Raw genomic sequence first — 24,743 nt, 5'->3', positions numbered from 1 at the left:
ACCTAGAGCAGATCCAGTATCTTTGCTGCAGATTATATTTAAGCCAGCTGGATTCCTCCTTTAAAAAGCAAGAGGTGTTGAAATTCAAAACACTCAAGTGTATTAGTTTTAAATTAGTATCAAAAATAGAAAAATAAATGGGGCCCCAAGATATGTTTTTGCTAACTGTACTTTCCCACTGTAAATATTACTGTTTGGTCTTAGGCAGCCATAAATTTCAAGTATGGGAAATTAATGAAATGTGTTCCAGTAGAGAAGAGTGTTCAGAGGCCCCGTGAGTGATTCTTGTTTCTCTTTTATGATAAGGAATGGAATCTGCTTATCTTGAAATTCATTTGGCCTGCTGGTACTGAATGCCCCTCCCCCCACCCACCCATCATGAACGATACTTTGTCCTAGAAGACAGGACTCTTGGTTGGAGTTCAAGGCCTTCTCCACTCTACTTGCTGATCTAAGAGTTCTGCAAGTTGGGAGAGAGACGAAGTCAATATCATGTGGAAACAAGAGTCGCCCTTGGAGAAAGGATACTTTGTGCTGCTGACAGAACTGGTACCTGAAAATAGCCAAACTATCCTGAGGATTGGCCAGAACGAGAGTGTCTCCCAAAGTAGGTATCTTGCTTTTCAATACCTTTTGAAACTGCATTTCTGCCCCCTGGCTTTTTTCCCTATAACTCAAACTCCTCTGGCCTCTCCCAGTCACTGCCTCAAGACAAACTGCCTGATCTTTCTTTCACCAAGTTAGTCTCTAAAAATAACACTTAAGAATCTAAAATCCGATTATCATACTGAGAGAAGTAAGTCAGATAGAGAAGGAGAAATAGCATGTGACATCCCTTATATGTGGAATTCAAAAAGAAATGATACAAACGAATTTACAAAACAGAGAACAAATTTATGGTTGCAAGGAAGTGGGGAAGGATAGGGGGCAGGGATAGTTAGGCAGTTTGGAAAGGTCGTGCACACACTGATATATTTAAAATGGATAACCAAAAAGGATGAACGGTATAGCACATGGAACTCTGCTCAATGTTATGTGGCAGTCTGGATGGAAGGAGGGTTTAGGGGAGAATGGAACATGTATATATATGGCTGAATCCCTTCGCTGTTCACCTGAAAATATCACAACATTATTAATTGGTTATACTCCAATACAAAATAAAAAGTTTAAAAAAAAAAAAAAAAGAACCTACAAGTCCAAACTCCTTGATCAGGCTTTGAGGTACAACATAATCAACCCAACCTGATCCTCTTCTGCTCCTCAGTGTCACCTTTTGGCACACTTGTGGTCACCCACACCCAGCCTGCCCTTTGCTCACCCCACATGCTCTGCCTAAAATACCTCCAGCCCCCACCCCCGGTTATTTATTTATAGTAGGTCACATTTTTTTTCCAAGTGGATGAATTAAAGACCTAACCATATTCAAGGCTCAGTTCAAATTTTAGGTCACATACAAATCCTTGCCCGACCACTACAGTCTGAAGGAATCACTCCAGCCTCTAAATTTCAACTAGAAAAGAAAATGTTTGTTATTGTTATACACATTTATTGAGCTCCTACTAGGCTCCAAACACCAGCCTAGGTTACATTTTATGAGTTCTCACTTAATACTTATGGTCTGCTTGACAAGAGAAAAGTCCCTGAAAATGTAAGCTGGTTTTCCATGGCTATTTGGATAAGCAGCAGAACCTGGATTTAAATTCAGTTGAATCTGGGTTCCTCCCACCATCTGCCCAGCCTCCCAACCATGAGGGCTGTGTTAGGGAACCCAAGTAGTTAGACTGGGAGGAGGAAAGCATTCCAGGCAAAAGGAATAGCAGAGGTATGTTCACAAATCGGGGGTGGGGTGCTGCTTTCTTCGTGGCTCAGCAGTAAAGTCTGCCTGCCAATGCAGGGGATGTGAGTTTGATCCCTGGGCAGGGAAGATCCCCTACAGGAGGAATGGGCAACCCACTCTAGTATTCTTGCCTAGGAAATCCTATGGACAGAGGAGCCTGGAGGGCTACAGTCCATAGGGTAGCAAAAAGAGTTGGACACGATTTAGTGACTAAGCAAGCACACGTGTTCATGAATGGTGAATCTCAGACCACAGCTGCCATGGAGTCTATCTTTCATATTTATAAAAACTCCTCCCCACTGCCTGGTTCCTTCCTTCCTTGGGGTCATGCCCGTCATAAAACTGTCTGATGATCATCAGAATAGTAGCATTTAAGGTGCAAGAGGCCCTATGTGCTTCTCCAGTCTCATTCTCATAACATTAGGAACTAGGTTCTATTACGCCCATTTGACAGATGAGGAAATAAGCAATTTCCTCATGAGAGTAAGAATACATCTGCTCTGTAATTCAGGTTTCTAATTCTTAATCATTTAGTGATGATGCTCACCAGGCAAAGAGATTATCATGAAGGGCCAAGGAAAGGAGGTACTGAACTCTTTAGGAAAATATGTCTAGTTCTAGCTCTGCCTTGCCACTCTCATCAAATTCCTGTGCAACAAATGTGAAAATCATTTAACCAAGATGTCCAGAGACATCCATTCCCAATCCATCAGACTTTGGACCTTAAGGGCCTCCCAGGTGGCACTAGTGGTAAAGAACCCACCTGCAAATTCAAGAGCCACAGGAGTCACAGGTTCAATCCCTAGGTCAGGAAGATCCTCTGGAGGAGGGCATGGCAATCCACACCAATATTCTTGCCTGGAAAATCCCATAGACAGAGGAGCCTGGCGGGCTACAGTCCATGGGTCACACAGAGTTGGATACGACTGAAGTGACTTAGCACGCACGCAGGCAAGGACCTTAAGTGCCTGAGAGACTATCAGAGTTCTTCAGCCTCCTCCTTGATAAAAGCATTATCCAAACATACTGACTCTATTCTTGCAGCTCTCTCCCTGCCACACTAACTTCCATTTATCGGCAAAGCTAAGCATCTACTCTATGCCAGGTATTGTTCTAAGAGCAGGTAACACAAAAGTCAAGACCCCTGCTCTGTAGAGCTTAACATCTGCCAAAGGTGATAAAAAATAAACAAGATGATTTCTGATGATAAAGGCTACAAATTATAAGATCTGGTAGTGAGGTGGAGGGAGGAAGCTGAATTTAAAAGCCATTCCTGGGAAGGTAATATTTCCATCCATACCCAAATAACAAGCAGAAGCCAGCCTTCAAAGCTCCAGTATCTATCATATTTGGGGGGCTGAAAAGGACACCAGCAATTATCTAGTCTCAGCCCCTTACTGATAGATGAGTAAACAGACTCAGTGAGATGATATGCAAATTCGTTCCACATTTTTTAAGGACTTCCTTGGTAAAGAGTCTGCCTGCAATGCGTGAGACCCGGGTTTGATCCCTAGGTTGGGAAGATCCCTAGGTTGGGAAGATCCCCCGGAGAAGGAAACGGCAACCCTCTCCAACATTCTTGCCTGGAAAATCCCATGGACAGAGGAGCCTGGAGGTCTAGAGTTCATGGGGTCGCAAAGAGTCAGACACACTGAGCGACTAACACTTCCATTTTCAACGAGATTAAAACACAAGATCTCCCAACCGCAAGGCTGCCCCACTGTTCCACAGGGCCTTTGGAGACACATATTTGAAATGTAAGCACATTTGTGGTTATGCTTGAACACATATTTCTAATTTTATTTTCAGTACAGCCTTGGGGAAAAGATGAGAGGCTTTGATAGGCAATAAACTTGAGGCTCCAGTTGGCAAAGGGACTTGTCTAATGGCCTGTCACTAACAACTGAATCAAAGCCCAGGTTATTTGTATTCCAGTCCCATGTTCCTTCCCTGGGATGAGAAAGAGTCGTCTAACCAGTGGTCTATGAACGTAAGACATCATTACTAGCAACTTCATAGTTTATGGTGCAAAGAACAAACAAAAGAGTCAAAGATAAGAACAATTTACTTTGTCATAACACAGAGACTCAAAGTCCCTGAGTTATTTGCTGCAGGGAAGAACATGTGACTCCAGGTGACTAGACAACCATGGCCTGAGACAAAGAGCCCCTGTGCCTTTTGGAAACGGGACTGAGAGTTCGCTCATGGGTGCAACGTTGCAGGAACTGTAACTGAGGAGGTGTACGTTCCTGCAGAGCCAGCCCAGACCAGGAATCTCCTCTTCTGGGTAGGCCCAAGACGACAGTCACACTTAAGTCCCTTGACCACTTTCGCTTAGGAAATAAGTTACTAAGTAGTGGCTCCCAAACATCCCTTCCCACAAGAATCATCTGAAGGGATGTTGCAGAAGAAAAAAAAAAAAAAAAAGAATTTTCATGGCTTCACAAGATCCAAAGAACTAGACACTCCAGAGGGTAAAGTCTGGGGATCTGTTTTAAAATTCAGTCAGCCTAAAAATCCACTGACTTTTCTTATTTCTCAGCACTATAACGTGATAAAAAGCATTTTTATTATCCAGTGAGAAAGTTGTTAGGTTGTATCTTTTAATGGCTGCTTCCAAAAGAAAATCTCTACTACCCAAAGCCCTTGAACAGTGGGAAGGTCCTGTGAGAGAGAATCTCCCTGGAAATCTGTGAAGTCTGTCGTCTCCCTCCCTCTGGCTACACATCAAACGCCCGTGCAACCTTGGAAAACCTTGCTCTGAGGGTCAGATTATCTATTCTCTTGTGAAGCAGACCCAAGCCTGTGAGGGTCCGGGTGTCTCATGCACAGAGAACCTCAGAGTGTGGAGAATCCCTCACCCCTCAATCCCACCATCACCAAAGGGGCCTGCCTGGCTTCTTCCCCACCAGGCTATCCTCTGCCCTGGACGGCCAGCTACTATGTAGAAATGGAAAAAGAAAAAGAAAGAAGAGGGTCTGGGCCTAGGTGGTCAGGGCCCTCAGTCAAGGGGACCCAGAGTCAGTTCTTACCTAGGTCCTGGAGGAAGAGCCACTGGCTTCACCAGGCAGTTCTCTCTCTGCTGATGAGCTCTAGTTGGAACTCACTGGACTTTGAACAAAGATTGATTTAAAAGCTGATATATTTAACAGGAATGTGTGGTCTGAGTTCAAATGACCTCTGTCCAGCTTGCTGTCAGCTGGCTGGGCTCTGAGCTGGGCAAACCTGGAAAACCCTCAGCAAACCCAAGGCTTGGGCCCACCTGCCTAGAGAGGGGAGCAGAGGGGGCAGGGGAGGCCAGCCAGGGGGGAGGGGCCTTCTGCTCGGCAGATGCCTCAGTCACACCCAAGCAATACCCAAGCCTCAAGAGCCAACGCTGTCCCCCAGGCCAAGGGCAGTGCTGATCACCAGCACCTGAGCACCCTGAGGTCTTCCTGGGGAGCAGTACCTGTGCCACCTCACCCGTAGGAGGCCACAGGCCAAGAAGTCCTGGTAAAAGGAGCAAAGCTCCATGTATGCCCGTCCTGCGTCCTCTCCACTTGGCATTCTTACTTTGCAGGCTTCCTAGAAGCTGAGCCAGTAAAGCCCCTGCTCTTATTTCCCAACTCCTTTGCTCTCCTCATACACTCGCTCCCCTTTTTCCTTTCTCTGTCTCACCTGAGGGTGCTCTAATTCTCTTCTCTGACAGCTGGTTTCCCCGTCCACGCTCAGAACCTCTCAGGTAAGCCCAGCTGGGCAGGTGGAGGCGCTTCCACAAGCTCCTGTGCCAGCGCCTGGGAAGCACAGTGGCGTCTTGAGCTCGGCCCCCCGCCCCGAGCAGCTGATCCCTGTCAGCAGCACCCACACCGGCAGACCCAGTGCTGGGCTTCTCACTGACCTGGATCCTCAGCCCACACTGGAAATCAGGGCAAGAGATTGCTCCGAGCAGTGAAGCAAAGAAAACTACAGGCTGAGGACAGGGTGGCCTCGCCCTCCTCCACCTACATTCCAAGGGCCTCTTGTCTTTGCTGGGCCTTGGCTGCTCCCAGGTGAAGGCATGGCAGGAGCCAGAGGGTAAATGGTCAACAAAGACAAACATCTGAGCAGCTAGCTCATATCAGGTCATCTCCACCTTCACATCTACCTGGGCCTCCTACATGTCTTCCAAAGTGGACAGTAGAAGGGGAAAGATCTGGATGTAAGATCAGAACACCTGGATTCAAATTCTGACTCCATCACTTACCAAGTGTTTGATCTAGAGGAATTTATTTATTTTGACTGCCCTGGGACTTCGTTGCTGCAGTCAGACTTGCTCTAGTTGCAGTGATCGGGGGCTACTCCCTAGTTGTGATACGTGGGCTTCTCTTTGAGGTGGCTTCTCTTCTCGTTATGGAATTCAGGCTCTAGGGTGTGTGGACTTCAGTAGCTGCGGCACATGGGCTTAGTTACCCTGAAGCATTTGGGATATTCCTGGACTAGGGATTGAACCCATGTCCCCTGCATTAGCAGGTGGATTCTTAACCACTGGACCACCAAGAAACCTTGAGGAATTCATTTTTAACTCTGAGTCTCACTTACTTTCATCATTGGTAAATCGTTGTTATAACATTGTTTTTAGTTTTTTTATATTGAATCAAAACATCTCTCACTTCTGCCCCTGAGTCCTCATGGCTCACTCTGAGCTACACACTAAGTCTACTCTTTATTCTGCATAGCAGCTCTTCAAATATTTGAAGGCTGATGTATTCCCCATGTGTGTGTTAGTCGCTCAGTCGTGTCCAACTCTTTGCGACCCTATGGAATATAGTCCGTCAGGCCCCTCTGTCCGTGGAATTCTCCAGGCAAGAATACTGGAGTGGGTTGCCATTTCTTTCTCCAGGGGATCTTCCCGACCTAGGGATCAAACCCCGGTCTCCTGAATTGCAGGAAGATTCTTTACCACTGAGCCACCAGGGAAGCTGTATCCCCCATAAGCCTTCATTCCTCTGGGAGTCAATGGATCCCTTCATTCTTTCAGGTGGTCTGCCTTTGTCATGACTTCAATACTTCTTGCCCTGGATCCCAGGCTGTCAACATCTCTCTTCAAATCAAAGGCCTAAAGGGGAAACTTGGAGGTGAGGGAATTAGTTCTTTATCTCAAGTGTGGGTTTTTCTACAATGACCAACCAAACTGTACACCTATAAGTGGATGAATTGTGTTGCATTGAAATAATTCTTTAATTTTTAAGGTAGCCAAAGTCAGCAGAATTATTCTTGAAATTCCTAAAATAAAAAAAAAAAAGGATGATTAAAAGAAAAGGCAACTTCACAGTGCAGTTTACCCTAGGTCTGCATTCAGAGACTTCTCAGACTTCCTTTTCACCCCAAGCCAGATGGGATAAATACCAATAGCCTGGAAACTGGAAATAGAAGAGGCCTTGATATACAGAGACACTATTGGTTCAAAATTAAATAGAAATGAGCAATTGTTTGTTTTAATGACAAAACTCTTCCCCACTGTTACATGGAACTGAATGAGATTTGCCCTTACTAAAATTTGGATTTTAAAAAATCTCATGGCAATAAGTGGCTGTGATCTAGTTAATGCAAAGCAGAGTAGGTCTTTTTGCTGATTATTTAAATCAATTACTTAGATCAGGACATTAAAGACAAGGGAAAATAACATTGTCTATTGTGTGTGCCTGGTAAGCCTTTATATCCATTATTCTGTTAACCCTCAGCATGATCTTATGAGACAATATCCCTATTTTAGGGACTTCCCTGGTGGTGCAGTGGATTAAGAGTCTGCCTGCCAATGCAGGGGACATGGGTTCGATCCCTGGTCCGGGAAGATCCCACATGCCTCAGGGCAGTTAAGCCCGTGAGCCACAGCTACTGAGCCTGAGTGCTGCAAATACTGAAGCCCACATGCCCGACAGCCTGTGCTCTGCAATAAGAGAAGCGTCTGCAGTGAGAAGCCTGTCCACCACAGCAAAGAGTAGCTCCTGCTGGCAGCAATGAGAGAAAGCCCACAAGCAGCAACAAAGACCCAGCACAGTAAAAAAATTAAAAAAAAAAAAAAACATAAATAAATAAAAGCCATTACATGTTTAAAAACTCGTAAATAAAGACCTTTAAAAAAAAAAAATCCCTATTTTACAGATAAGAAGCCTTTAAATCCATCTGGTTAATTATCCTATCATATCTCCTGGCTCAGAAGGCTTACAGAGCCTGTCTGTCTCCTTAGGTATAATTGTTTTTCCTCTACAATAAGGCCTCCCACCATCCAGGGAATGTGCTCTCCTTCCCTAGAGGTACTCAAGAAGAGGCTGATGATAACCTGTGTCATGTTACAGAAAGAAGTCCTGCATTGTTAGGGGATTGGAGTAGGTGATTTTTTGGGTTGCTTCCAATTCTAAGATTCTGTGAACCGAAAGGCTGTGGGTCCTCCCCATGAGGATGTAGTGGAGTCCTGCCCTGGTGTGTGTAGGGGCAAGAGTTATGAGTTATGGAATTTGGCATCAAACAGATGCTGAACTGAATCTTAAATCTGCCTTTAACAGTTTTATATTTTTTATTGTGAGCTTAAGTTTGCCTGGGCTTTATCTATGGAACACCTGGCAGCTTGGGTGGAGGGTTTTCTGTTTTGTTTTTGTCAAGCAGATCTTCTCCATACACATAGAATGGTGAAGAAAGACACGAAAAACCTTGGGTCAATTTATGTTGGTTACTTGCTGTAGTGCTTCTAGATCATGCAAATAATGAATGTCAGTTACAGCACCAGCACCTCCTGAAAGCAGATCCATGGTCAGGAACTTGCAAGAGAAGATTCTTTTTCTTCTCAGAGTCCAGGCCAAGACAGATGGTTTCCTTCTTATTCCTGATCCATTTTACCCTGTTCTGTTTTTTCCATAAACCTATCTTCTTTTATCATGTTTATATAATGTTTATTAATTATATTCTGTCTCTTCCCTACCAGAATATTATCTCCCCAGGGATAGAGATTTGTAATTGTTTTGTCACTGTATTCCAAGAGCCTAGAATATAAGCCTAGCTTATAGCAAGCTTTCCAGAAATGAATAAGTGAGTGAATAAATGAATCTCCTTTTGCCAACAGGATTGGTTTTTACCCCACCCTTTCACTGAGATTGTAGCTTTCTGAGATTCTGGGCTCCATGCAGGGTCTCAGTTTCTAGGTCTTAGCTCCTGTCCCAAAGTGACCCTGGGAAAACAGGCTACTTGGTTACTGGTTTTCAGCTTTCTCCTCACTTTCTTTCACTTTACTTTCTCTTCACTTCTGGACCTTAGCAACTTCTTTCCTTTTTTCCAAGTTCAACTATCTAGTTGAATACAATTTTTTTAATATATTTTACCCAGTATTTCCATGAACTTTGTAGAGAAAGGGATTTCAGATTTTCTAGTCTGCCATGTTTCCAGAAATGATTCTATCACTTAGCAGTTACTTTGCCTCTCAAAACGTCAGCTTTAGACAATGCTGCAAACATACAATAATCAAAACTGTGTGGTATTGGCACAAAAACAGACATATGGATCAAAGGAACAGCCTAGAGAGCCCAGAAATAACCCACACACTGATGGTCAATTAGTCTTCAACAAAGGAGACAAGACTATACAATGGAGAAAAGACAGTCTGTTCAGCAAGTGGTGTTTGGAAAGCCAGGCAGCTGAATGTAAATCAGTGAAGTTAGAACACTTCTTCACATCATACACAAAAATAAACTCAAAATGGCTTAAAGACTGCAATATAAGATATGATATCATAAAACTCCTAGAAGACAACACAGGCAAAATATTCTTGGACATAAATCACAGCAATGTTTTCTCAGGTCAGTCTCCCAAGGCAAAAGAAATAAAAGTAAAAATAAACAAATAGGACCTAATCAAACTTATAAACTTTTGCACAGCAAAGGAAACCATAAAAAAAAATGAAAAGACAACCTATGGACTGGGAGAAAATAATTGCAAAGAATGCAAACGACAAGGGCCTCATCATCAAAATATACAAACAGCTTATATAGCTCAATAAAAAAAAGGAGGGGGAGCAAAAGACCTAAATAGACATTTGTCCAAAGAAGACATAAAGATAGCTAAAAAGCACATGAAAAAATGCTCAACATCACTAATTATTAGAGAAATGCAAATCAAAACTACAGTGAGGTTTCACCTCATACTAATCAGAATGGCCATCATCAAAAAGTCTACAAATGATAAAAGCTGAAGAGGGTGTGGAGAATAGGGAACCCTCTTACACTGTTGGTAGGAATGTATATTGGTATAGCCACTATGGAGAACATTATGAAGGTTCCCTGAAAAACTAAAAATAGGACTTCCCTGGTACTCCAGTGGTTAGGAATCTGCCTGCCAATGCAGGGGACATGGGTTTGATCTCTGGTCGAGGAAGATTCCACATGCCACGGGGTAAATAAGTCCATGCTCTAGAGCCCATGTGCCACAACTACTGAAGCCCATACTCTACAACAAGAGAAGCTACCACAGTGAGAAACCCACACACCACAATCAGCGAGTAGCCGCCTTTCACCACAACTAGAGAAAGCTTACAAGCAACAACAAGGACTCAGTGCTGTCAGAAAGAAACTAAAAATATAGTTACCATATGATCCAGCAATCCCACTCTTGGGCATTGACTCCAGAAAAGACAAAAAACTCTAATTAAAAAAGATACATACACCTCCTCCCTGCCCCCCCGAAAAAGATACATATACCCCAATAGCAGCACTACTTAAATAGCCAAGACATGAAAGCAACCTAAATATCCATCAACAGATGAATGGATAAAGATGTAGTACATATATCCAATAGAATATTACTCAGTCACAAAGTAAAAATGAAATAATGCCACATGCAGCAACAAGGATCGGACCTAGAGATTATCATACTAAGTGAAGTAAGTCAGACAAAGACAAATATCGTATATGACTTGTATATGAAATCTAAAAAAAAAAAAATGATGTGGATGAAATTATTTATGAAACAGAAACAGACCCACAGACATAGAAAACAAACTTATAGTTACCAAAAGGGAAAGGGGGGAAGGATAAATTAAGAGGTTGGGAGTACATCACTATATATAAAATTAACAAGGTCCTACTGTATAGCATAGGGAATTATAATCAATATCTTGTAATAACTTATAAGGAAAAAGAATGTGAAAATTATATACGTATAACTATATAGAGATAGATATATAGATATATTGTAACTGAATCACTGTATACCAGAAACTAACACAACACAACATTGTAAATCAACTATACTTCAATTCTTAAAAATTCATTAAAAAAAAAAAAACTCCAGCTTTTTCTTCTATGAAGTACAGATACTAACAACCTTAGAGTATTTCTTGGAGACTTAAAAAGACATTTGTAGATCACCCAGAACCTGACGAACCCTCAATAGAAAATAACATTGTGGTTTTTGCAAGAACAAGACCTCTTAATTTATGGGCACACGTTGTACAAGCAAGCTCATGGAAATAAACGGGCTAGAAGTATACAGTGGGCAACTCTGTTCGGGAGTTCAGAATGTTTAGGGCATCAGGGATGGCATTTTTGCCCACACACAACACAGCATTTTGTGCAAGTGGTCAGGGACAGAAAACCAAAAAGACATCCCAATGCTTTCCATTTTTTTTCCTATCACGTCACATGGAGAAATTGGTTAACAGTTGCATAGCTCATCACTAGAGTAAACAGATGAGGCTTTTTAAGGATGGAGTGACCTGCATAGGGCCAACTGTCCCAAGCTCTGCCCAGACTCCCCAGAGGGTGAGGGGATCAATATTTGGGTATGCTTGTAGAAAACTAGAAGACATTATCGAGGGCTTCCCTGGTGGCTCAGTGGTAAAGAATCTGCCTGCCTCTGTAGGAAACATAGGTTGGATCCCTGATCTGGGAAGATCCCACGTGCCACAGAGCAACTATGCCCGTGTGCCACAATCGTTGAGCCTGTACTCTAGAGACCAAGAACTGCAACAACTGAGCCCACATGCCACAGCTACTGAAGCCCACACCCTCTAGAACCTGTGCTCTGCAGCAAGAGAAGCCACCGCAATGAGAAGTCTGTGCACCACAACTAAAGAGTAGCCCTGTACTCTACAAACGAGAAAAGCCCAGGCAGCAATGAAGACCCAGCACAGCCAAAAAAATCATTGAGAGCAACTAAATAAAATTAAGCAAATGAAGATTTTACCATATCCATTGATTGAAACTTCAGCACTAAGATAGTTCTCCAAACTGATCTACAGATTATTGTATTTCTAATCAAATTTCCCACAGGGATTGTTTGGTTATATGTTTGTTTTTTGGTGAAACTTGACAAGCTAATTCTGAAAAATAAGGATAAGGAAGGAGTTGTTCTCCTGGGTAGCAAGATACTAGAGAGACAATAATTACTACAATATGGCATGGGCACAAGGTAAACTGTAGCACTGGAATAGACTAAAAAGCCCCCAAACAGACCCATACAAATAGAAGCAATATGACAAAAACAGAGGAAAAGGCAGGTCTTTTTTCAATAAATTGCTCTGGTGTATTCCTTTTGGGTCCGGTTTATTTCATTCAATATATTTGTGAGATTCATCCATGTTGTTGTATGTAGTTGTAGATCATTTGTCTTCATCCTGGGATTCTGTTATATAATGTCCAAACAGCAGTCAGAATGCCTGCTCAGGTGGCAACACAGTATCCACAATTGGAAGTGATCTGTATCTTGGCATTGGCATACTTCAAGAATCTTGGATCTCTCCACCTCAATTGTTTTTATTGTGGTAAAAGTATACATAACATAAAATTTACCATTTTAACCATTTTTTAGTGTCAGAGGCATTATGCACTTTCACATTGTTGTGCAACAATCACCACCATCCATCTCCAGAACCTCTTTATCTTCCCAAACTGAAACTACACGTCTATTAAACAACAACTGTCCATTGTCATCCCCTGGGTCTCTGGCAACCACCATTCTACTCTCTGTCTTTATGAATTTGACTACTCTAGGTACCTTGTATAAGTGGAAGCACACAGTATTTGTCTTTTTGTGACTGGCCTATTTCATTTAGCAAATGTCTTCAAGGTTTATCCATGTTTAGCATGTATTAGAATTTTCCTTTTCAAGACTGAATAATATTCCATTGTGTGTATACACCATATTTTATGTATTCATTCACTCAGTGTTGAGTGGATTGCTTTTGGCTATTGTGAATAATGCTGCTATGAACGTGAGTGTACAGACATCTGTTCGAGTTCTTGCTTTCAGTGCTTTTGAGTATATACCCAGAAGTGTAATTGCTGGATTATATGGCAATTTTATGTTTAATTTTTTGAGGAACTGCCATACTGTGTTTCCATAGCAGCTGCTCTATTTGCATTATCATCAACAATGCACAAAGCTTCCAGTTTCTCTGTGTGTTCACCAACACTTGATATCTTCTGTATTTTTTAAATAATAGTCATCCTAATGGGTGTGAAATGACATCTTATTATGGTTTTGATCTGTATTTCTCGAAAGATTAGAAATGTGCTTATTAAATTTTGTATATCTTCTTTGGAGAAATGTGTATTCAAGTCCTTTGCCCATTTTTTAATCAGATTGCTTGATTTTCTGTTACTGAATTGTACCAACTCAATTTTTTTACTATGCAAAAAGACTCAAAGAGATGAAGTGACTTAACCAAGTCACTTAATCCCAAGTTCAGAGCAGAGCCATGGATAAAAAACTTGTGATTTTAGGGATACAAAGATGGTTTAATATCTACAAATCAGTGTAATAAAACACATTAACAAAAGGAAGGATAAAAATCACATGATCATCTCAATTGACACAGAAAAAACTTTTGACAAAATTTTAAAGTCTCTTCAAAGTTGGTATAGAGGGAATATATTTCAACATAATAAAGGACATTTATGACAGACCCACAACTAACATCATACTGAATGGTGAAAAGCTGAAAGCCTTTCCTCTAAGACCAAGAATAAGACAAGGATGCTCACTCTCACCACTTCTATTTAACATAGTATTGGAAGTCCTAGCTACAGCAATCAGAAGAGAAAAAGAAATAAAAGGCATCCAAATTAGAAGGGAAGAAGTAGAATTCACTATTTGTAGATGACATTACACTTAGACAATACTTTGACAATACTTTGGCTACCTGATGTGAAGAGCCAACTCACTGGAAAAGACCCTGATGCTGGGAAAGACTGAGGGCAGAAGGAGAAGGGGGTGACAGAGGATGAGACATTTGGATGGCATCATCGACTCAATGGACATAAGTTTGAGCAAACTCCAGGAGATAGTGAAGGACAGGGAAACCTGGCATGCTGCAGTCTGTGGGGTTGCAAAGAGTGGTACACAATTGAGAGACTGAACAACAATGACAACAAATGACACTAGAAAACCCTAAAGTCTCCACAGAAAGTTGTTAGAACTAATAAATCAATTCAGTAAAGTTGCAGGATACAAGGTAAATATATAGAAATTTGCTATTTTTCTACACACTAATAATGAACTATCTGAAAGAGAAAATAAGAAAACAGTCTTGTTCAAAATTACATCAAAAAGAATAAAGTACCAAGGAGTATAGTTAATGAAGGAGGTGAAATAACTGGAAACTACAAAACATTAATGAAGGAAATTAATGATACAAATAAATAGAAAGTTATCTCATGCTCTTGCATTGGAAGAATTAATATTGTTGAAATGTCCATACTAACCAAAGTAATCTACACATTTAATGCAATCCATATCAAAATACCCATGACCTTTTTCACAGAACTAGAACAAATAATCCTAAAATCTATATGGAACCACAAAGGACCCTGAATTGCCAAAGCAATCTCGAGAAAAAAGAACAAAGCTAAAAGTATCACTCCCTAACTTTAGACTATAGACTGTACCACAAAGCTACAGTAATCAAAACAGTATGGTACTGGCACAAGACATACACTGGAACAGAACATAGAGCCCAGGAATAAATCCACACACAAGGGCAATTAATCTAGGACATACAATGAGGAAAAGACAGTCTCCACAATAAGCAGTGCTAGGAAAAGTGGAGAGCTACATGCAAAAGAATGAGATTAGAACATTTTCTCATACCTTATATAGAAATAAACTCAAAATGAATTAAAGACCTAAAACCATAAAACTTGTAGAAGATAACGTAGGCAGAATACTCTTTGACATAAATTGTAGGACTATATTTTTGATCTATCTCCTAAAGTAAAAGAGAATATTTTTTAAAATGAGACCTAATAAAGCTTAAAAGCTTTGCACAGTAAAGGAAACCATCAATAAAATGAAAAAATAATCTATTGAATGGGAGAAAGTATTTGCAAATGATATGACTGATAAGGGATTAATATCCAAAATAGATAAACAGCTCATACAACTCAATATCAAAATAAACAACCTGATTCAAAAATGAGCAAAAGACCTGAATAGACATTTTTCAAAAAAGAAGAAATATGGATGGCCAACAGGCATATGAAAACATACTCAATGTCACTAATCATCAGAGAAATGTAAATCAAAACAATAATGAAATCCCACCTCACACCTGTCAAAATGATTATCAACAGAAATTCTACAAATAATAAATCCTGGAAAAGGTGTTGAGAAAGGAGACACTCCAACTGTGGGTGGGAATGTAAATTGGTGCAGCCACTATGGAGAACAATAGGCAGTTTCTCAAAAAACTAAAAATAGAACTACCATATGATACAGCAATTCTACTGTTAGGCATACATTTGGAAAAAATGAAAACATTAATTTGAAAAAATACATGTACCCCAATGTTCATAACAGCATTGTTTATAATAACCAAGATATGGAATCAACTTAAGTATCCATCAACAGATGAATAAATGAAGAAAATGTGGTATATAAAATGGAATACTAGCCATAAGAATGAATGAAATTCTGCCATTTGCAACAGTGCAGATGGACCTAGAGCGCATTATGCTTAGTGGAATAAGTCAGACAGAGAGAGACAAATTGTGTGTGTTACCACTTATATGTGGAATCTAAAAATTAAAACAAACAAATAAATATAAAAAAACAGAAACAGACTCACAGATGTAGAAACAAACTAGTGGTTACAGATGGGAGAGGAAAGGGGGGAAGGGCAAGATAGGGTATGGGATTAAAAGTTTAAAAGTACTATGTATAAAATAAGTAAGCAACAAGAATATACTGTACAGCACAGGGAAATTTAGCCATTATTTTGCAATAACTTTAAATGGTATATAATCTATAAACATATTGAATCATTATGTTGTATACCTGAAACTAATATTGCAAATCAACTATAGTTCAATAAAAAATAAATCCAAGGCCAATGTCCTTCTACTACACCGGTCTGCCTGGTTTAGTACAAGATTCTAGCCTCCACCCTTTACATTTCAGATATATCCCTGATATGTTCATATTTTTACCCCAACTTCAGATCTGATTATCCTTGTCTTTTTAGTAGCTCATTAACTTACCCGGAGCCTGATATTTTAAGCTCCAGCGGTTTTCTGCCCCTGACTGAGTCAGTGTTTATGACAATCACCTCTGTTACTCCCTAGGTTACTCTGGCCTCATCCAACACCTGAAGAAGCATTCTGTTTAGCCTGCATACCTTTGGAGGAATTTATTAGGCCAGGGTCCAGATACAGAATTGAGATAAATGTTTTACAGCAGTACCAGGCAATGGGCAGGAGGAAGGGCAAAGTCATGGTCCTCAGCTGGTTCACACACTGTGGCCCCACATGATTGCTGAGTTAAACTTTCTAGTGTTTCTTCAGCAACCAGGTAGCAGGTCAAGGCAGGCCTGAGGACCCCTAGAGAGCTGTGACTTATTAATACTTGCAAGTTGGCTACAAAGGATACTTAGTAGTTATTCCCTTCCTCTTCCTTTTCCCAGCTGAGGGGTCAGAATACACAGTACTTTTCCACTGGTGGGGGCAGGGGCGGGGGCAGAGGCAGGAAACTGAGATGCAGAGCAAGAACAGGCCATGTCCTCCGTTCCTGAAGGTATCAAAGTCTGGGCACTCTTGAATACCGGTTAGGGTCTCTCCTTACCTCTTTCTGAAAGACACAGAAATGGAGGATCAACGGTCCTTGGGAAGTTTGGACTCTGTCTTAAAGAGCTAGCTTCTCAGGGGCCCCAAAGGGACAAGCTTAGGGACAGGAAAACAAGGAAAGTGCCAGAAACTTCAAGGCCACAGCCTCAGCCTGGCTCCAGCTCTCACAGGGAGACTGAAGACCATCCCATTCAGGAGTAAAAGGCCCATGAGAGAGAATCAAGAGAATCAAGACAAGGAACAGATTAATGGAGCTAAGTGTGTGGCATGATTTAAAAGACACCCCTGCCTCAAAGTACTGCCTCCTTTAGGATGGTCTCAGGACTCCTTGACACTCTAGTTAACCAACTAATCTATGTGCATGCTGTTTTTCCCCATTGCTTAGAATTCTAACATGCCAGAAACACACACACACACATACAATACTCACCTTCATTATCCACTGAAGAAAGTACCTCTTCTCAGAAGCCCCAGTCAGATTAAAGATGATTCCATCTGAATGCCATAAGGTGGTATACAGCCTCTATGCCCCCAGCTACAGAAGTGCTGAAATCCTACTCTCAGCAGTGGATCCTTTGCTAAACAGTATCTTTTTTCTTTCCCCTAGATCAGCCTGGAAATATTCCAGAGGACAAACTATTAAGTCCCTGATTCAAAGACTTGGGCGTCAGGAAGGCCTGGGATTCCTAGAGGGTGTAGGAAGGCTGAAGAAGTGCAGATGTCACAAAATGCAGGAGGCTAATTTCCTCGACTCCTTTGGCCAAAGACAGAGCTTGGCAGGAGCCTTACAACAGAGCTCAGGACTGGGACTCACAGCCTGCCGCTTGCGGGGCAGCTGTCAAGAGGACATAAGCAGAGAAAGATGGGGATCTGCAGCTTCAAAGCCATGTGCTGTGTGACTTGGTCGTCTAATAGGCAGTAAACTGCAGAAAGGAGCCGTCTTCCTATTTGCTCACATGGCACAGTGTGGCTTTGTGGTGGCAGTGAGGGGGCACCCCAGCCCAGAAGACACACAGAGCTGCGACTGCAGCCATTTCTGCCACCAGGATGCTGTATCCTGAAAAATCCTGGTATATCGCCATATGGATCAGCATGTGGAGCAGGTGGCAGTGTTCAGGCTGCCGAGCCAGCAGTTCTGCAGGAGGGAGGACTGGCTGCAAAGGAACTGGTGTCCTCTGTGACCAGAAAGAGGTAAGACACTCTCCTGAACATCAGTGACTTGGGCAGACAGATTTTTTCTGCCTTCAGTTTAAAACTTGAGGTCATTATTGCCAGTAAGCCATTCACTACACATTGGAAATTAGGATTGAAACTGTGAGAGGCATTGCTCCCAGAGCCTGCCTTGTCACCCTAATACCCACACCCCTGAAGCTGCCACACCATCCCCATAATAAACAGCCCTGACTCTCTCCTCATGATGTTACCAAGGACTCTGGGCAAGAGGCCAGTAGAGACAGATGCAGGGGGTAGGGACTGAAATGCCTACACAGCTTTGATCTAAATGCCCTCTGGCCCTGAAGTTTGGTTTCCTTCCAGAAAACTATCAGCTGTACCAAGGGGGTCAGTTCACCCTTCCCCAGGGTGGGTCTCCCACCAGGCCCATGGAGCCAGGCGGGGCAGAGGCCAAGACAGAGAAAAGAAGTAGATCCCTTTTCTCTGTCAGCCTCTGACATGCTTCTTCACACGGCCTGGTGCCCAGGTTGCTCTCACAGCAGTCACAAAGCAAGTGTAAGCCCCAGGTCAGACCCAGGATCAGAGTGATCTCCCCAACCAACACCCTACACATGGTAAGAGCCCCATGTGGGGGTGAGCTTCAAGGGGAAATGTGACAGAATAACAAATTTTTCCTTATGTGCAGATGTGGCCTCAGGCATTTCATTGCCTAAAAGTCTGATGGGGTCAAGTGAAATGTGGAAATTAGCCACAAAAGCTAAAGTGATCTTTGGTAGCAGTGAGTATACTAGGCTCCAACTATGCTGAGGCCAGTGGCAGGTCTGAGCCCCATGCACACTTGACAAGGGAACTTTACAAACCAGACTCTGTTTGGAGGAGAGTAACAAAAATGAAGGAAATATTGACACTGTGCCATAAGGAATAGGTGAAGAAACTAAGGATATTTATCCCAGAAAGCAGAAATGTTAGCTAAAATTATTAACTTTCTTCAGTGATTTGATGAGATTCCACATAGAGAAGGGTTTCCGTGGTGGCTCAGACAGTAAAGAATCCACCTGCAATGTGGGAGACCTGGGTTCAATCCCTGGGTTGGGAAGGTACCCTGGAGAAGGAAATGGCAATCCACTCCAGTATTCCTGCCTGGAGAATCCCCATGGACAGAGGTGCCTGGTAGGCTACAGTCTATCGCGTCGCAAAGAGTCAGACATGACTGAGAGACTAAGCATATACACACATGGGGAAGGAAATCCGGGTAATGCTAAAAGTCAACATTTATTGAGTACTTACTATGTGCCAAAAAAACAAGCTAATTATTTTATACACTTTCTCATTTAATCTAAACATCTTATTTAGATATTTTAGAAACATATTATTTCCATTCTACAGATCAGGAAAATTCAGAAAAGCTGAGAGACTTGCCCAAGTTCACATACCTAGTGGAAGAGTAAGGAGATGAGCCCAGGCCTGTTACTCAACCACCATCCACAGACATGTTCTGTGTGGCACCCTCAGCAGAATTAGGAGCAATGGCTGGGTGGAAGTAACAGGAGGGAGAATTTTCAAACAACTGGAGGGTTCAACAAAGAATAGCGGGTGGGTGCTGTGAGTGGTCATGAGCCACACACAACTAGAGATGAAAGCTGAGGAGTCAAGCAGTATTAAATAACAGTTGTCAAGAATTACAGCAACAACAGCACCTGGGAACTTATTAGGAGCCCAGATCCTTGGACCCCACCGCAACCCTACTGAATCAGAAACTCTGTGGCTGGACCCAGACACGTGTATTTTACCAAACCGTCCAGGTGATTCTGATACACACTCAGTTTTGAGAACCACTGACAAGGAAGCTTCTACACCCTGCCAGGGACTGGACTAGATGACTGTGTTCGTCCCTTCCATCTCTAAGACTCACAGTTCTACAGAAGTGAGATACAAGTATGATTTAACAACTAACCAGATTTTCCTTTAACATGGAGCACTTTATAGTAATATCCTGGAAACAATATATCAGCTACTAAATTGTGTGATTGGACTCAGGTACCTCAGACACGTGAAGGCTGACAAGATAAATATCTGGGAGACTGTGGGCAATGGGGCAGCCCCTCCAGCCAGCAAGCAACCTACGTTCTAGCCACCTCAGCCACTTCACTGCTTTCCAAACAAGCCCTGAGTGTCCCCACTCCTTGTTCATTCCTATTGTTCTTCTATCTGAAAAGCACTTACCTTTTGAAATTGTCCCTTCTTTAAAAGCTCAATTCAAATGTCACCGTTCATGAAAGTGCCCAACAGCATCTGGTACACGGGTCAGTCTCCCTCCCCGCTTTCCTTCCTGGGTGTCCTCTCACTTCTGGGTGACTTGCAGCACCTGGTGCGGTCGGTCGGCTTTGGCTCACAGGGGTGGGGCCTCAGCAGAGCGTGTTCTCCTGAGAGGAGGCGGGCACTCAGGCATGTCACCCCCCCAGTGCCTACCATATAATGATGCTCAGTGGGGAGGGATCAGAAGCAGCATCTTAGGAAAATGATCTAGGCAACTATTTACAAGATGCACAGATGCCGCCTCACTGTGAGAAAGAAGCCCTCTATGATTCAGTTTCTAGCCCTGAGGTCTTTGCAGAACTTTGAGGTTTTTGCAGTAACCAGTGTGAATACATATCTATGCTGTTGGGGCTCAGGGGGCCCCACCCTCACAAATCTACAGCCCTGTTATATTCAACTCCTCTTCATGTTCATAACAATCTTTGTTATATAATCCCTGGATGATGAGAAAGGCTGAATGCCCTCACAGCCAACCTTCTAAGTACCCCACAGAGACAAGCATGGACAAATCTTTTTAGGGAACAAGGAGGTCATAAATTTGACCACTGTTGTATGGACAGCAAAGAAGGATACTGGGTTACTGGATACCAGGTCCAATTTAAGAGTTTATGTCAGCAGGGCCAGGTGTCCTGTGGGCCGTGGTGAATTGGCCTTGTGGCCAGGATGCTGCTGAGAGACACGGAAAGGGGATGAAAGACCCCCCCCTTCTCAACAAGGGTTTCTATACTGCAGCCTCCTGGAATTGACTCATTCTGAATACTGAAAGCTGAATACTTCGATGGAATAACAAGATGTTCCTGATACATGTCTCACCTGACAACACCCAGACAATGGTTTCCTTGTCCATTGAAAGGACCTCAAACTCCAGAAGTCCTGTTACGATTTGGGGGTGGGGCACAGAGTACTACAAAACAGGAATTCCCTGTCCACACAAGTGGAGAGGAACTCTAGTCATGAAACACTTCCCCCAACCCAATTAGGGCTCCTGGGTAGCCCAGCACTGGTTGGCAATCATGGTAGAGTTTGCTACAGAACCAGAGGACTTCCTGTTGTGCTGGGTCCCCTCTGGTACAGGGCCTGGCCCAGCCTTGCAGAGGTTAGAGCCCAGAGTTTCTCATTCTCTGACCAATGCTCTTTCTACCAAAGTATACAATCTAGAGTTTAGGAATAATCGTTGCAATCTCCCCAGCCATCAACAACCAAGGAGGAACAACAGAATAGAAATGGGTGAGGGGGTCACGAGTGAAGAAATAAGGTCAGTCATCCACCCCCTCACCTCTACGTATAGGACCATTTGGACTGCCATCACCCTTCATCTCCCTTGCTCCCCCAGCCTCCCTGCATCACTCCTGGCCCATTTTCCCCTTCATCCTGAAGCAGCTCTGTTCTCTGTCCTGTGCTGTGCTTAGTCGCTCAGTCATGTTGGACTCTTTGCAATCCTATGGACTGTAGCCCACCAGGCTCCTCTGTCCATGGAATTCTCCAGGCAAGAATACTGGAGTGGGTTGCCATGCCCTCCTCTAGAGGATCTTCCCAACCCAGGGATCGGACCCACGTCTCCCACATTGCAGGTGATTTCTTTACCAAGAGCCAAGACCCAGTAATTAGATTGATTGTGGAATGTGACTTAGGAATGAGCCCAGGACAGGAAGGCATTGTCTAGAGAGTCAAAAGGCAGACTCAGGATTTTTGGAGTCAGCAGAAGCAGGCCCACATAGATGAACAGGCCCATCTGGAAAGTTAAAAGTAAAAGCATAGAGAATCAAGACATAAAAATGCTATCACTTAGTCTGGGTCAGGATGCACCCATGAATCAATTGTTGGCACCTTCACAGCTGTGGGAGAAGAAACAATAACCTGGTAAGGGCCTTCCCAGAGGAGACTGACCCCAGATCCCAACGTCTTTATCAGGACCTTGGTGTCCTACTCCTAAGCCAAGTCTTCTCTCAAGAAAAGACTAGGCACCTTACTTTATACTTGAGGGCACATTCTGTCCTTATATCTTCAAGATATTAAGATAGTCTAATTTCAGTCTTATCCTTATAGTGAGCTACCAAGTGAAAAATCTTTGTCCCTCAAGGTGAAGAAAACAAAGAGTGGTTTTTCTCAGCACCTTAGTCTACTTCTAACACACGCAAAAAAAAAAAAAAAAAAAGACAAGAAAAAGAGAAAGTGGTAGAGAAGGAGGTAGAGGAGACAGAGAAGAAAAGATTTCACAGTGGGGGTGGAGGAGGAGGAGAAAAGCAGGAAGACCTGTGACTGCTAATAAAGAACTCATTCTCTGGCGTTAAAAGACCATATATACCAGTAATGAGGGCACCAGCAATGACAGAAGAGGGGGATGGGGTTTCAACAAAAATGAAGAGCAAGTTGAGGGCCAAGAGCTCATTCAAAGAGCTTTCACCAGAGCCCCCAGCCTGAGAGCAGGAAAGAACTTCTGTCCTAAGGTAAAGAGGCCCATTGGGGACCTGAGGCCTGGGAGCGGGGATGGGACAGTCGACAGGACTGGTCAGGCAAGGACAGGCTTCCAGTGAGGTCCCTGGGAAGCCCCATGTCTTGAAATGTTCTTTGCTCTCAAGAGCCGGGGAAGAGAAGTGTTCCTCACGCCCACGAAGCCAGTGTGCTCAGTCTTCTCCAGGAGGCATTCAGGGGTACATCCTGTCCTGACAATTTCCTCAAATGGGAAAGAACCACACTGTGTTTTCATGGGAGGGAAAGCCAGGTGAACTCCTTGAAGTAACTGTACCTGACAAAGCCTAAATTGCTTATGCAGTTCTAAGCCCTCCAGGCTCCTTTCTTCTGTTCAGTCTTGAGGAATGAATGACAAAGGGTCATTCTTATCAATAAAAAGGAGATAGTTAGCAGAGGAAAGTTACCAAGACTTGAATCAATTCTCCTCTGGATCCCAAGCCTGGCCTGGGAAAAGACACTAGGCTCCATGGAGCTTGGAGCTGGCCCTGTGAGGTGCGTTGAGGGGAGCTTACATCCCAGATGTAGGCTCTGGGGGTTATGCAAACAAGGGAGGCTTTGGCCACTCGCATGTTTCTGGCAGAGTAAACCTGGAAATTCCAGGGTGAAGATACTGGTTTGGAGATAGTTCTCCCCAAGTTCCAGAGTTATGCACTTAGTGGGAAGACCCTTCACCCAGGAATCAGGAGACCTGGTTGCCTCAGTTTCCCCACAGGCAAAATAAGGAGCCTGTCATACAGGACCTCTTAAATGGGGAGTCGATGGATTGACTGATGGGATCGTGAATTAGGGAGAAACATTACATCTTTATCTTCACCAGTCTCTAGTTGAAAGTTAGCATTTGCTTCCATTATGAATGTAGGCAACAAACCACATTAGAATTCGCCATCAATAGAAATTATAGTTATTTACAAATCTCTTTAGAGTTGTCACAGATTTTTTAATATGTCATATATGCTCATCACTTCTGTGAAATTACAATTGTTTATTTAGACTGATGCTACTTCTAAAGAAGCCCATACACCACTCTATCACACATTCTTCTAATGTTTGGACAACTGTTTTTATATAATGTGTTTCCTTTGTTATTCTATATACTTTATTTTATGAATTTTTAAACGTTATTTTGAAAAGAAGATCCACAGGCTTCACCAGGCAACAGAAGTGTTCAGCACATTTATGTTAAGGTTGAGAAGCCCTGCTCTAGTGTGTTGAGAGGGGTCAGAGTGGGAGGCCTGAGAAAGCAGACAAGTGATCCAAGGGTCTCCTGACTGAATTTCAGCTGACTTATAAATCTGCCTCTACTCTAAGGAAGTTGTGGTGACTGATGAAATCCTGTCTCTGGCTGGGCCTCAAGCATTTTTTTCAATGTTGTGGGAGATCTGCAAACAGAGGTGTTTGTGAAGTGGATTGCTAACCTTCCAGCTCCTCTGAGAGGCTAGGTCTGGGCTTTGGTAGAGGAGAGAATGGAGCCTCTGCCTTACAATCTTGACCCCACCAATAACAGTCCACATATCCCAGAAAACCTTGGGTACAGCTTCATGTGCCATTTAATCATCACATTCCCATGAGGCAGCTTGAAACACAAGAGGAATGTGAGCCTGATTTAGGAACGTGCCTTCCACCACAGGAAGCTTGCATCTGAATCCAGGACTCAGCCGTCTCCCACTTGAAAAGGTCAGGGAAAGGAGTCCATGCCCTGCTTGCTGTGGCTGAGGTCACTCCATACGGAGAGTCCACAGGCCCTAGGCAGCCAAGGGAGTTCAGGAAACCCCAGGAAAAGGCCGAGAGTGCCAGTCTGGTGCCAACCTAGTCAGCATCCACGTCCTTGCCCGCTCTGCTCTGTTTTATGAGGGAGATAAGACTTGTCCCCACACACGTGGTGG

At 43.0% G+C, this 24,743-nt stretch overlaps 1 protein-coding gene and 1 long non-coding RNA gene across 17 annotated transcripts in view; one reads left to right on the top strand and one right to left on the bottom strand.

Moving 5' to 3' along the window:
• PDZK1 (PDZ domain containing 1) overlaps window positions 1-24,743 on the bottom strand; it is a 78,784-nt gene that overhangs the window by 32,605 nt on the left and 21,436 nt on the right. For 4 of the 16 annotated variants that reach the window (XM_081495129.1, XM_081495132.1, XM_081495134.1 and 1 more), the window contains exon 1: window positions 20,296-20,435. The exons of 7 other annotated variants lie outside the window; for them this stretch is intronic. The gene's annotated coding sequence lies outside the window, so the exon portion shown is untranslated. Of the gene's footprint in view, window positions 1-4,869; window positions 5,014-6,059; window positions 7,079-17,329; window positions 17,513-20,295; window positions 20,436-24,743 lie in introns of those variants that run through there. 5 more of the 16 variants (XM_081495137.1, XM_081495145.1, XM_081495138.1 and 2 more) reach the window with 4 other exon arrangements.
• Window positions 1-24,743, top strand: part of LOC145507766 (uncharacterized) — a 31,080-nt gene that overhangs the window by 4,736 nt on the left and 1,601 nt on the right. Inside the window, exons 2-3 of the long non-coding RNA XR_014055110.1 lie at window positions 307-607; window positions 17,507-18,090. This is a non-coding gene — a long non-coding RNA (uncharacterized LOC145507766). The remainder of the gene's footprint in view (window positions 1-306; window positions 608-17,506; window positions 18,091-24,743) is intronic.

Source organism: Giraffa tippelskirchi, chromosome 5, assembly GCF_054371585.1.
Source record: "Giraffa tippelskirchi isolate mGirTip1 chromosome 5, T2T-mGirTip1v1.2.pri, whole genome shotgun sequence".
Lineage (NCBI taxonomy): Eukaryota > Metazoa > Chordata > Mammalia > Artiodactyla > Giraffidae > Giraffa > Giraffa tippelskirchi.
The sequence above is the reverse complement of the archived record's forward strand: the minus strand, read 5'-3'. Positions and strand labels throughout refer to the sequence as shown.